The sequence below is a fragment of the Mandrillus leucophaeus genome, unplaced genomic scaffold (assembly GCF_000951045.1).
Source record: "Mandrillus leucophaeus isolate KB7577 unplaced genomic scaffold, Mleu.le_1.0 Scaffold1345, whole genome shotgun sequence".
Classification (NCBI taxonomy): domain Eukaryota; kingdom Metazoa; phylum Chordata; class Mammalia; order Primates; family Cercopithecidae; genus Mandrillus; species Mandrillus leucophaeus.
Window position 1 is genome coordinate 105,576 of NW_012101305.1, and position 11,243 is coordinate 116,818.

Sequence of the window (11,243 nt, forward strand, 5' to 3'; positions counted from 1 at the left end):
GTATTGTTGCTGTTGTGAATGGTATTTTCTTCCATTTCATACCTCTTATTTATTTTGATATTTTTATGCATGGATTTTTATTGGCTATATATGCCAATCCAGATTTGTGGTATCATACCTCTGTGTGTTTTTCCAGACTTTATTGGGAATGCTTCTAATTTCAAAGTTACAAAGGTTTGGCTACAATTTACCGTATGGAAATTTCATTCCTATGTTAGTTTGCTAAAAGTTATTGCCATGTACTTGTCTTGAATTTTTATTAGTTATTTTTTAATTTTTGTGTGGACATAGTGGGTGTATATATTTATGGAGTACATGAGATGTTTTGATGGAGACATGCAATGTGAAATCAGTGTGTCATGGAGAATGGGGTAGCAGTCCCCTCAAGCATGTATCCTTTGTGTTACAAACAATGCAATCACAGTCTTTTAGTTATTTTTAAATATGCAAATAAGTTATTATTGACTATAGTCACCTTGATGTATGATAAAATAATATGTATTATTCATTTTTTCTAACTATGTTTTTGTGCCCATTAAACATCCCCACATCCCCCTCAACTCCCACTACCCTACCCAGACTCTGGTAATCATCCTTCTACTCCCCATGTCCATGAATTCAATTGTTTTGATTGTGTTGAATTTTTATCAAAGGCTTCAACTCTGCCCTTGCACATGATCAAATGATATAGGAAAAAAATGCTCAATATATAGGCCAATATATAGGGGAATGTCAATTAAAACCAGTGTGAGATATCACCCCACACCTGTTAGAATTGGTTTTATGAAAAAGACAAGTGATAGCAAGTGTTGGCAATGATGTGAAGAAAACAGAATCCTTGTACACTGATGGTGGAAATGTAAATTAGTGCAGTCATTTTGGAAAATGCTATGGAAGTTCCTCCAAAACTAAAATTAGAATTACCATATGATCTAGCAACCCTACTTCTGAGTATATATTCAAAGAAATTGAAATCAGTCATTTCAACATTACTCCCAATAACCAAGAAAGATATGGACGTGGTGTAAGTGCCCTTCAAAGGATGAATGGATAAAGAAAACGTTTATATGTTTATATGTATATATACATATAAAATATATTTATATTAATACATATAAATGTAACATATACATGTAACATGTATAAACATATATGTATATATTAATATATGTATATATACATATAAACATATACACAAATATATGTATACATATATGTATATACATATATACATGCATATACATATATACACACATATATATGCACAGTGGAATACTATACAGCCTTAAATAAGGGAATTCTGTCATTCATGACAACATGGATAGACTTGGAGGACATTATGCTAACTGAAATAAGCTAGGAACAGAAAGAAAAGTAATATATGATCTCACTTATATGTGGAATCTAAAAACATAGATCTCATGGAAACAGAGAGTAAAAGGTTACTAGAAACCGGGGTGTTGGGGATAGGGAATAGAGAGATGTTGATCAAAGAATATAAAGTTTCAGTTAGACTGGAGGGGTAAGTTTTCATGATCAATTGCACCACATGGTGACCACAATTAATCATAATATATCGCACATTTCAAAATTGCTAAAAGAATGGATCTTTAAAGTCTTCACCACAAAAAACATAAGTTGATGAGATGGTGGCTATGTTACTTTGATTAAATCTTTCTACAATGTATACACAGACAAAACATTACATTGTATCTCATAAATATACACAATTATTTTTACCAAGTAAAATAAATTTCAAAATACTATAGTAATTAAAAATTTATGCTATACTTATGCTATACTTACAGAGATAAGCAAATAGACTAGGAGAACTGAATAGAATGTCCGAAAATAGGCTTACTTATACATGGATTCTTGATTATTAAAAATGTCATTTCGGGGAAGTGGATAAAAAAGAGTGTTTTTACTAAAATAAGACTGGATATACAAATATGAAAAAAGTGGAACACTTCTTCACACTATACAAAACTCAATTCTAGGAGGGATTAAACCCTTACTTTAAATATTTCATGATGAGAATGTTTAAACTTACAAAATAGTAAAGAAGAAGAAAAATAATTTTGCATATATGTTTTTCTCAACTAGGGAGACAACAGCACTGGGCAAGTAGGATGTATGGAAGTAAAGTACTGAAAGACAGGTGACACTAGTCAAGTGAATAACAGGAGGGCTGGCTGGGTAACATGTGAGCTAGAGAAGAAATGGCAAGTCCTTCTAATAAATGGCAACTCCATTATTCCCCTTTTCCCCCCTCAATACCATTTGTTGTCCCTGATACCATGATGGACCTTTACTTTCAAAGAGTAGTGGATGAGACATGTTGCTGGCTTTGGAGAAAGCTACCTGGGCCAAAGATCTGTTCATTCCATCTACCTGCACACCAGCACCAGTCTCCCCACCGACCTGTGGATCTCTGCTTTCCCAACAAGTATAAATTTGACAGTAGTGTTATAGAAAGTAGTGACTAAGGAATGATTACAGACACACTGAAGAGAACCAAAATGTTACTGAGTTAGAGGCAGTGCCAACTTATCCACATATGACAGGAGCAGTATCCTACCTCATTCCCCAGCAAGATCAATATTTCTGATGTAAGGTTAAAAAAACTTTTTTGGAGCATAGCCCTCTCCCGCTTTTGTCCAAGTGGAGGCATCCTGCACACTCTTGTGTTTAGCTGGGAAACCCTCTTGTAGAAGCTCATAATTGGGGTTTAGAGTACTTAATGGAGCAAGGGAGGAGTCTCTCTCTGTGTTGCTTTCAGGACTACTCTGAATGAAAAGAGGTCAGAAAGCAGGGAGTAACATCAAGTTAATTCCACAGCTTAGAATGATCCTGTTGTGAGGGCCTCTTCCTCTAGCTAGTGAACTATTAGGTCGGTGCAAAAGTAATCGTGGTTTTGCCATTAAAAGTAATGGCTAACAAATACAACCACACAGGGCAGGTTGTCCTTGCAAGTGCCTAAATGAGGACTCTCTACTGTGTACGTGGTATTTGGGTCTCCAGAGAGAAAGAATTTAGGCTGATAACCTGTGCTTAAATGTGGAGAAGTCACCCAGAAATTGGTCCAAAGGATCATAATCTGAGGGGAACTGGAGGAGGATGGGTGCTATCTTGCCTGCCTCATCAATCATGGGTACTTCCCAGCCCAGAGCAAGGCTGGTTTCCACCTCTATTCTACGTACTTACTTCCAACTATCCTCAACTTTGACAATAAGAACAACTCCTCCTTGCTCGAACATTAACTTATTTCTACCTGTTACAGGTAACACTTTCGGCTTAGAAACTTGGAACATAAAGAATGAAGAAAAACTAGAAGGAAGAGTTACTATCTGGGTAAATATAATAGACTATCTTTCTTATATTCATTTTCTATTGCTGCATAACAAAGTATCACCAATTTAGCAAGGCAAGAAAAATAAATTTATTATCTCACAGTTTTCTGTGTATAAAATGTCCAGGCAAAACTCAACTGAGGTTTCTGCTTTAGAGTTTTACCTGACTGCATTCAAGGTATCAGCTAATCTGTGTTCTCATCTGAATGCTAAATGGAGAAAAATCTAAACTCACTCACTGTGTCACTATGTTGGCAATAGAGCTAAGAAACCTGCTGTGCAAATGTAAAGTTACCATGTTTTATACACTGGATGAAGTATCTGTGGAGCTCCTTGGAAAAAGAAAAGATACCTGATTTTAAGATGTGCCTTCTGAAAGACAAAGGGTATGGCAGAATATGGCAGTATCACTCCATGCTGGAAAAGCACTCTAAGCTGAAATAAATCTATGCATCACTTTGGGCTATGGAGAAAAATGAAACTTGTTTAATTAAACTTATAGTACCATGAAAAATAGCTTAGCAAAAGAATAAGCCATGGCCATATGTAAAACCATATCTTTTGTTAAGAGCTCATTTAGAAGTAATAAAACTAATTTTAAAAGAATGATACAGAAAGGGGGGAGAATCAAAAAGAAAAAAGTCATTCTCCATATAATACCACCATATTTCCAGTAAAGAAGGAAAGTAAATGTTATAAAGAGGGTTGACCACAATATATATTTGTATAAGATCTTAGAGAAATAAATGTGTCATTCCATTAACCCATAATCATGCAACTATTCTGACTTGTTACTTTGGTACCATTATTTGCAATATTTAATTTTCTCTGTAGTTGATCTATGATCTGATGTTATTCTCCCTCTTTTTCTGTTTTTCTAGCGCACAAGTCTATAGTCTTGTGTTTGCTTATACAGAAGTCCAGTATTTATGGCAAAGGATTCCTCGAGAACTTTAGGACTCTCCTACAATTTTCTCTAGCCATTTCCAGGAAAACTTGGAGTAATTTGTCCCATTAGGGGACTATAATTATTTAATACTTCGGTGATTTGCTGGTAGCCTCAGACACTAAAGAGCAACACAAAACTGATACTTTGACTTTGTTTTAAATCCTCTCTCCTGGTACAGAAAAAGGAGAATTTTCCCCACCCTTTTTTCTTAGAGCATTTACTTCAGAGAAACTATAAATATAAAATATTTTCTTTTATAAGCTAAATAAGCCACTTGCCAGTTTTACAGCTCAGGATTGTTTTCCCTTTTGATGAAAACAATTAGCCAACACAGAAGGCCACCTTAATAAGTGAATTTAGAAAGGACTCTGCATGACAAATGGTGCCATCAAGTTCTCTTCCTTGAGGACTAATTATCTTTTATATGAAGAATATGTATTTAACAGGTTGTATCGGCTTGACTACATAAAAGGTGGAGATTGCTTCCTGTCTTTGCTATATCTTTAGTGGATTGCCTATGATGTGCATCACATTCCAGTTTAATGATTATTCAATAAAACTTATTTTTCTTTCTTATATGATAATGTTGACGTTTACCTAAGCCCTGTGATCTTGGGAAACAGTGCAGGTTAAGAAACTTTCTTTCCCCCCTTGAACCCCCAACTTTGTTTTTTAGCAGAAAAAGGTTTATTGGAAAGAACCACTCTTCACCACGTGACTTAGACAAGACTCATGGAAGCCTCTCTGGTTTACCAATGACAAGCCCAGACAAAGATCCTCAATATTCCCTTTCTTTTCCTTGTACATGACAAAGAAACTGCTTGTTTCTACTAATCAATCGAAACAAAATACTTGTTGGCCAAACTTTGGTTAGGATTTTCTTTTTCCTCCACGCTCATGAACTTTGGCCCACTCTCGACTAAGCCGGTATGCAACCCCTCTTGAGGATAGATTGGCCTCAGGGTAAAAATTCTCTAATCAACATCAAGTCACAACAGCCTTTCATCCCACTTCCTCACATACCTGGTTCTTTCTAACTTTGTTTATTTCTCTCTATAAAAGAAAAACTTTGCCTAACTCTTGAGATACTTGCATATCTTATAGTCACAGTGTTCTTCCTATTGCAGTGGTTTCCACCTATTTCAAAAGTCTGTCTTGCAATAATTATTTTTGAGAAAAGTCTCTTCTTACTAAGTCTGAATTGTTTTTTATTTGCCATATATTTTGTGGAGAGGTATTTTTGCATTAGCAGGATATTTTGTTTCTAACTGTTTCCTCAACACATATAATATAATCATGAGGATGTCATTTCATCATCTTTACAATGACTGATTATATAGAAGCAAGTCACAGGCCTACTAATGTTCAAAGATAGTCACACACAAAGGCATGATTGTCAAGAGGTGGAGCTCATGGGATACCCATGAGACTCTGTCAGCCACAGTCCATTCTCTAGGTCCCAATGTTTAATGTTTCTACCTTATTCAAAATACATTTAACTTCCTCCAAGGTCCCCCAGAATCTGACTCAATTACAACATCAGCTCAAAATTCAAGTCTCATCATCTAAATCAGGTCTAACTGCACATGATGAGGCTGTGTGGAGAGTAGTTCATTAAGCACACCAGCTGGGGACAATAAATCTCTATTTGTGGACCTGTGAAATGAAAGAGACTAGTCATCAGTCCTAACACATCCAGTGCACAGTGGTGGGATAGGCATAGGATAGCATCTGTACACATTTCACTTGATCTCCATTTTTTGAGCCTCAAAACTTTACAACTGAGTTATTTCATATTTCCAAAGAAACACCTACTTGATGCTCTGTTATCCTGTTCCAAATGATAAAATGAGATGGAAAATTTCCACATTTGTTATATAAAATAGAAAACTTCTACTCTTAAACCTGATACATGGCAACAAATGTATTGAATAATTGAAGTGGTGATTCATATACTCGTAAGGCTATTCACATTTTCTGTTAAAATGAGCAACATTTAGAAATAAACTAGAAAGAAAGAAACTATAAAAGAATGAAAGTAAGAAAAAGAAGGAAAGGAAGGGAAAGAAAGAAAGGAAGAAGAAAGAAAGAGAAAGAAAGAAAGGTAAACTCTATGTTGCCACATAAAACAGGAAGACAAAATGTTACACACTGTTTCCTCCAGTCCAATACCAGTCCCTCACTACTTAGACTGTTGACTGCTTTCTTCAACCACAAAATGGAGAAACTAACTCAGATTTATTCATTACAGATGGGAGAAGCAGTGGGACAGTAGCCCCAGAACATGCACTGTTCATAGATAGGAGTGCTAGTCTCACTCCTGCTCTCTCTCATCTCTTGAAGACTCTTCATACAGATTTGGGAAGATACTACAGATTGTATCATTGATCTTGGTCAAAACTTCCAGGACTTTAATCTTTCTGGTTTCAGCATGGGCTCTTTCACCCTGCAGGAACTCATAGAGTGAAGGATAATTATTGGACACGTGCCAGTATTCCAGGTACTTTTCCTGTACCAAATTTCTGGTAATGAGCTTTCTGGCTGTCCGTAGATGAAGCGTTAGCTTCTATCCTGCACCTTCATTGTATTCAGGAATTTCCAGATTTTCTCTTCAGTGTGACAGTTGCCCTTCAAGAAGGTCACACCCAGGAGAGTCATTAGGAAACTGACTGGTCTTAGATAACCACTTATCACCACTCAGACTTCTCTCATTGGGGGAAATCCAGCTTCCTAATAAAAGCATAAGAAGAATGACTATAGGGTTGACTTCTTTCAATTCAAGGCCGAAGACTTGTTCCATGTGCTTCAAATAACAATGAGACAATATTTTTCACCACAAAGATTGAATAAAATGTAAAAGAATGATAAAAGTAAATGTCTCTGAGAATATAAGGCACTCATATACATTAAGAGACTAGGGACTGCAGTATAGCATTTTGGAAACAGAACTTTAGCAGTACAACATTTGTAAAACATTTCAGTCTTCACGCCTTTCCCACTTTAATCCAATTTGCACTTCTCTATGTCTTTCTTATGAGAAGGTGGGCACATTTTCCTCAAGATTTCATGTTCAAAAATGTTCATTTTAGTTTCATTAATCATAGCAACAAATGGTAGACAATTCATATGTCCATCAGAAAACAATTAATTATTGTACAAACATAATTCTAGAGAATAGTTTAAAAGTAAGGTGGGTCTAAATGCACTGTCATGGAAATATCTTGCACTCATTTTATTAAATCATCAGGTCAAGAGGCAGAAGAATATGGACATTGTTACCTATGTATATTAAAAATTCAATATATTTTTATAGCATACCTATATGTAAAAAAGCCTAGTATCAGCTTTAAAATGATACATACCAGATTAATTGTGGTTACCTCCAGAGAGGGGCTAAATTTTGAGGAAAGGGGGAGATTGTGATTTCCATACCAATAGAATTTTTGGTAACAAGAATGTATGTACTATTACCTTTGTAATGAAAATATTTTAATACAACCACAAAAATAGTAGTTGTGCATTACTTATATAAAGTAACTTCTAGCTGATACAACATACAAAACCTGCAACTGAATGGCTTAAAACAACAAAAGTTCATATCTCATACACATAAAATCTGATGTAAGTAGGCAGAGGTTTCCGCTAACAGGTGATCCAGAGATACAGGCTGCCTCCAACATGTTGCTTTACATCTCAGCATGAGCTCTTGATAGCTTGTTTCAGGGGCAAGGGAAGTCACATAATCCTTCCTAACTACAGGTGAACTGGGTAATGTAGTCTTCCCATGAGTTCAGAAAGGAGAGTAAGACACCATGTGGATGAGCACTTACAGTCTCTCTCATTAACTGTTACATAATAAGTGCTTGGTAAAGGAATAATCATTAGAATTTGTTATGAAAACAACCCTCTTCATTTCTTGGTGGAGCTTCTAAGGAGGCAAATTTGCAATTCTTCAACAATTTCTGTCAGCCTCCTACATGACAGTTGCTTTCAAATACAGGATCACATTTCATTTTCAAAAGGACGCTGTAAAATCTCAGCATGGAGAATTCTCCTTTTTCATTCAGTAGCATCTTTCTGCACTGATCTCACGGCACTGAGTGTCAATAGGATAAGAATATGCACCTTTCTATTTCTGCATGGTAACAATCTTGACATGAATTCTGCAAACCTCGACATGACTGAACATGCAGGACACTTACAAGTGCCATTTGGCACAAGGGAAAATCAGGATTTTCCTCTGGGACAAGTACTGATACAAGAGGCAGCACAACAATGGTGAATTATTTTTGTCTTTGCTGTTCAAACACAGCATGTCTGCCAAAAAGCCATTTTTTCTTCTTAGACAGACTCTGATCGGGGAAGGACTGAGGAATTTGGCCTCAGTCGCTGTTTGCTTCACAGTAATTTCCTTGGCCTTTCCTCACCTCCAACTTATGAGGGTAGCTTTGTTTTTGACCATCTAGGTAGGCTCACCCATCAGTGCATTTGTTCAGGGGCTGGTCTCAAATAGCACACCCTTTAAAAATCCTGCTGAAAATCTGGGTTATTTAAAAAAACCTTCTCTCACACTTCAGTTACATCCCAAGAACCAGTACATGGTCTGTGAAAAATCAGAACCAGATTCTAATAATTGGTTCATTTGAAATACACTTTAAGACTACTTACAGATGTGGGGTGGAAGGGGAGTTTGTGGTAATCAGATATCAAAACATCACTGTCAGAGGTTCCACTGAGAGGGATGGGGCCTCCAAGGGGCATCTGCAGAGAGCAGAATGCTCTAAGTCTAGAGGCAGGCAAGTGATTCTGGTCTGTCCATATCACAGAAAACAGGGCTGCAGTCTTCAGAGAAGGCAGTGAAGAGCTCGGTAGAAGACAAGGTGCCATTTTGTACATGAAGGCACACTGGGGAATACTTAGGGGAAAGGTGCTGTAATGTAAGAAAGTGCTGAATCAGGACTCATGTCCCAGCACTTGGGCAGAATCTACTCTCAAGGAAACCTTGGGCTTGGGACAGCAGGAGCCTCAGAAAATGAATCCCACAAATAATCCCAAATGTATGCTTTATTCTCATCTTTACCTTCCTTCTTTAGGCCTTGTTATGGTTTGGATCCACGTCTTCCCACAAATCTCATGTTGAAATGCAATCCCCAGGGCTGGAGGTGGGGCATTGTGCAAGGTGATAGAATTATGGGGGCAGATTTCCCCCTTGGTACTGCCCTGAGTTTTCATGAGATCTTGTTGTTTAAAAGTGTGTAGTACTTCTCCATTCTCTCTTCCTCTTGCTTCGGCCATGTAAGATGTGCCTGCTTCCCCCTCACCTTCTGCCATGATTGCAAGTTTCCTGAGGCCTCCCCAGAAGCAGAAGCATCCTGTACAGCCTACAGAACTGTGAGCCAATTAAACCTCTTTTCTTTATAAATTACCCAGTCTCAGGTATTTCTTTAGAACAATGTGATAGTGGCTTTGCTATAAAGAAGTATCTGAGACTGGATAATTTATAAAGAAAAGAAGGGCTGCCCAAGGTATCGAGGAGTGGGGGACTGCTGTAAAGATAACTGAAAATGTGGAAGCAGCTTTGGAACTGGGTTATGGGAAGAGTTTGGAAGGTTGTGGAGGACTTAGAAGACAGGAAGATGAGGAAAAATTTGGGACTTCCTAGTGACTTGTGAAATGGTTGTGACCAAAATGCTGATAGTGATATGGACAATGAAGTTCAGGTTCAGGAGGTCTCAGATGGAAAGAAACGTACTGGGAACCGGAGCAAAGGTCACTTTTGTTATGTGTTAGCAAAGAACCTGGTGGCACTGTGCCCCTGCCCTAGGGATCTGTGGAACTTTGAACTTGAGAGTGATGATTTCGGTTACGTGGTAGAAGAAATTTCTAAGCAGCAAAGCAGTCAAGATGTGAGCTGGCTGCCTCTAACAATATATGCTCATATATGTGATCAAATAAGTGATGTAAAACTGGAACTTTATATTCAAAGGGGAAGCAGAGCATAAAAGTTTGGAAAATTTGCAGCGTGGCCATGTGGTAGAAAACAAATGCCTATTTTCAGGGGAGGAATTCAAGCAGGCTGCAGAAGTTTGCATAAGTGAAAAGGAGCCAAGTGCTAATAGCCAAGACCCTGGGAAAAAGGCCTTGAAGGCATTGTGGAGACTTCCACAGCAGCCCCTACCATCACAGGCCCAGTGGTCTAGGAGAAAGGAATGGTTGGTTTTGTGGGCTATGCCCAGCCCTCCCCACCCGCTCTTGCTTTTCTGTGCAGCCTCAGGATACTGCTGCCTGCATCCTGACCACTCCAACACCAGCTGTGGCTCAAAGGGGCCCAGGTACAACTCAGGCTGCTGCTTCAGAGGGTGTAAGTTGTTAGCCTTGGCAGCTTCCACATGATGTTAAGCCTATGGTTACACAGAGTGCAAGACTTGAGGCTTGGGAGCCTCTATCTAGATTTCAGAGGATATATGGAAACACCTGGTTGTCCAGACAGAAGCCTGCTGCAGGGCCCAAGCCCTCATGGAGAGCCTCTACTAAGGCAGTGTTGGGAAATGTGGGGTTGGAGCCCCCATACATAATCCCCACTGAGGCACTGTCTAGTGTAGTTATGAGAAGAGGGCCATCGTCCTCCAGACTCTACGATGTTAGATCCACTGGAAGCTTGGACTATGCACCTGGAAAAGCTGCAGGCACTCAGTGCCAGCCCATGAGAGCAACCAGAGGGGTTAAAGCCTGCAAAACCACAAGGGTGGAGCTTGGGAGCATCAGAGTGCTTTGGATATGGAATATGGAGTCAAAAAAGATTATTTTGGGCCAGGCACGGGGGCTCACACCTGTAATCCCAGCACTTTGGGAGGCTGAGGCAGGTGGATCACTTGAGGTCAGGAGTTCAAGACCAGCCTGACCAACATGGTGAAACCCTGTCTCTACTAAACAAAAATACA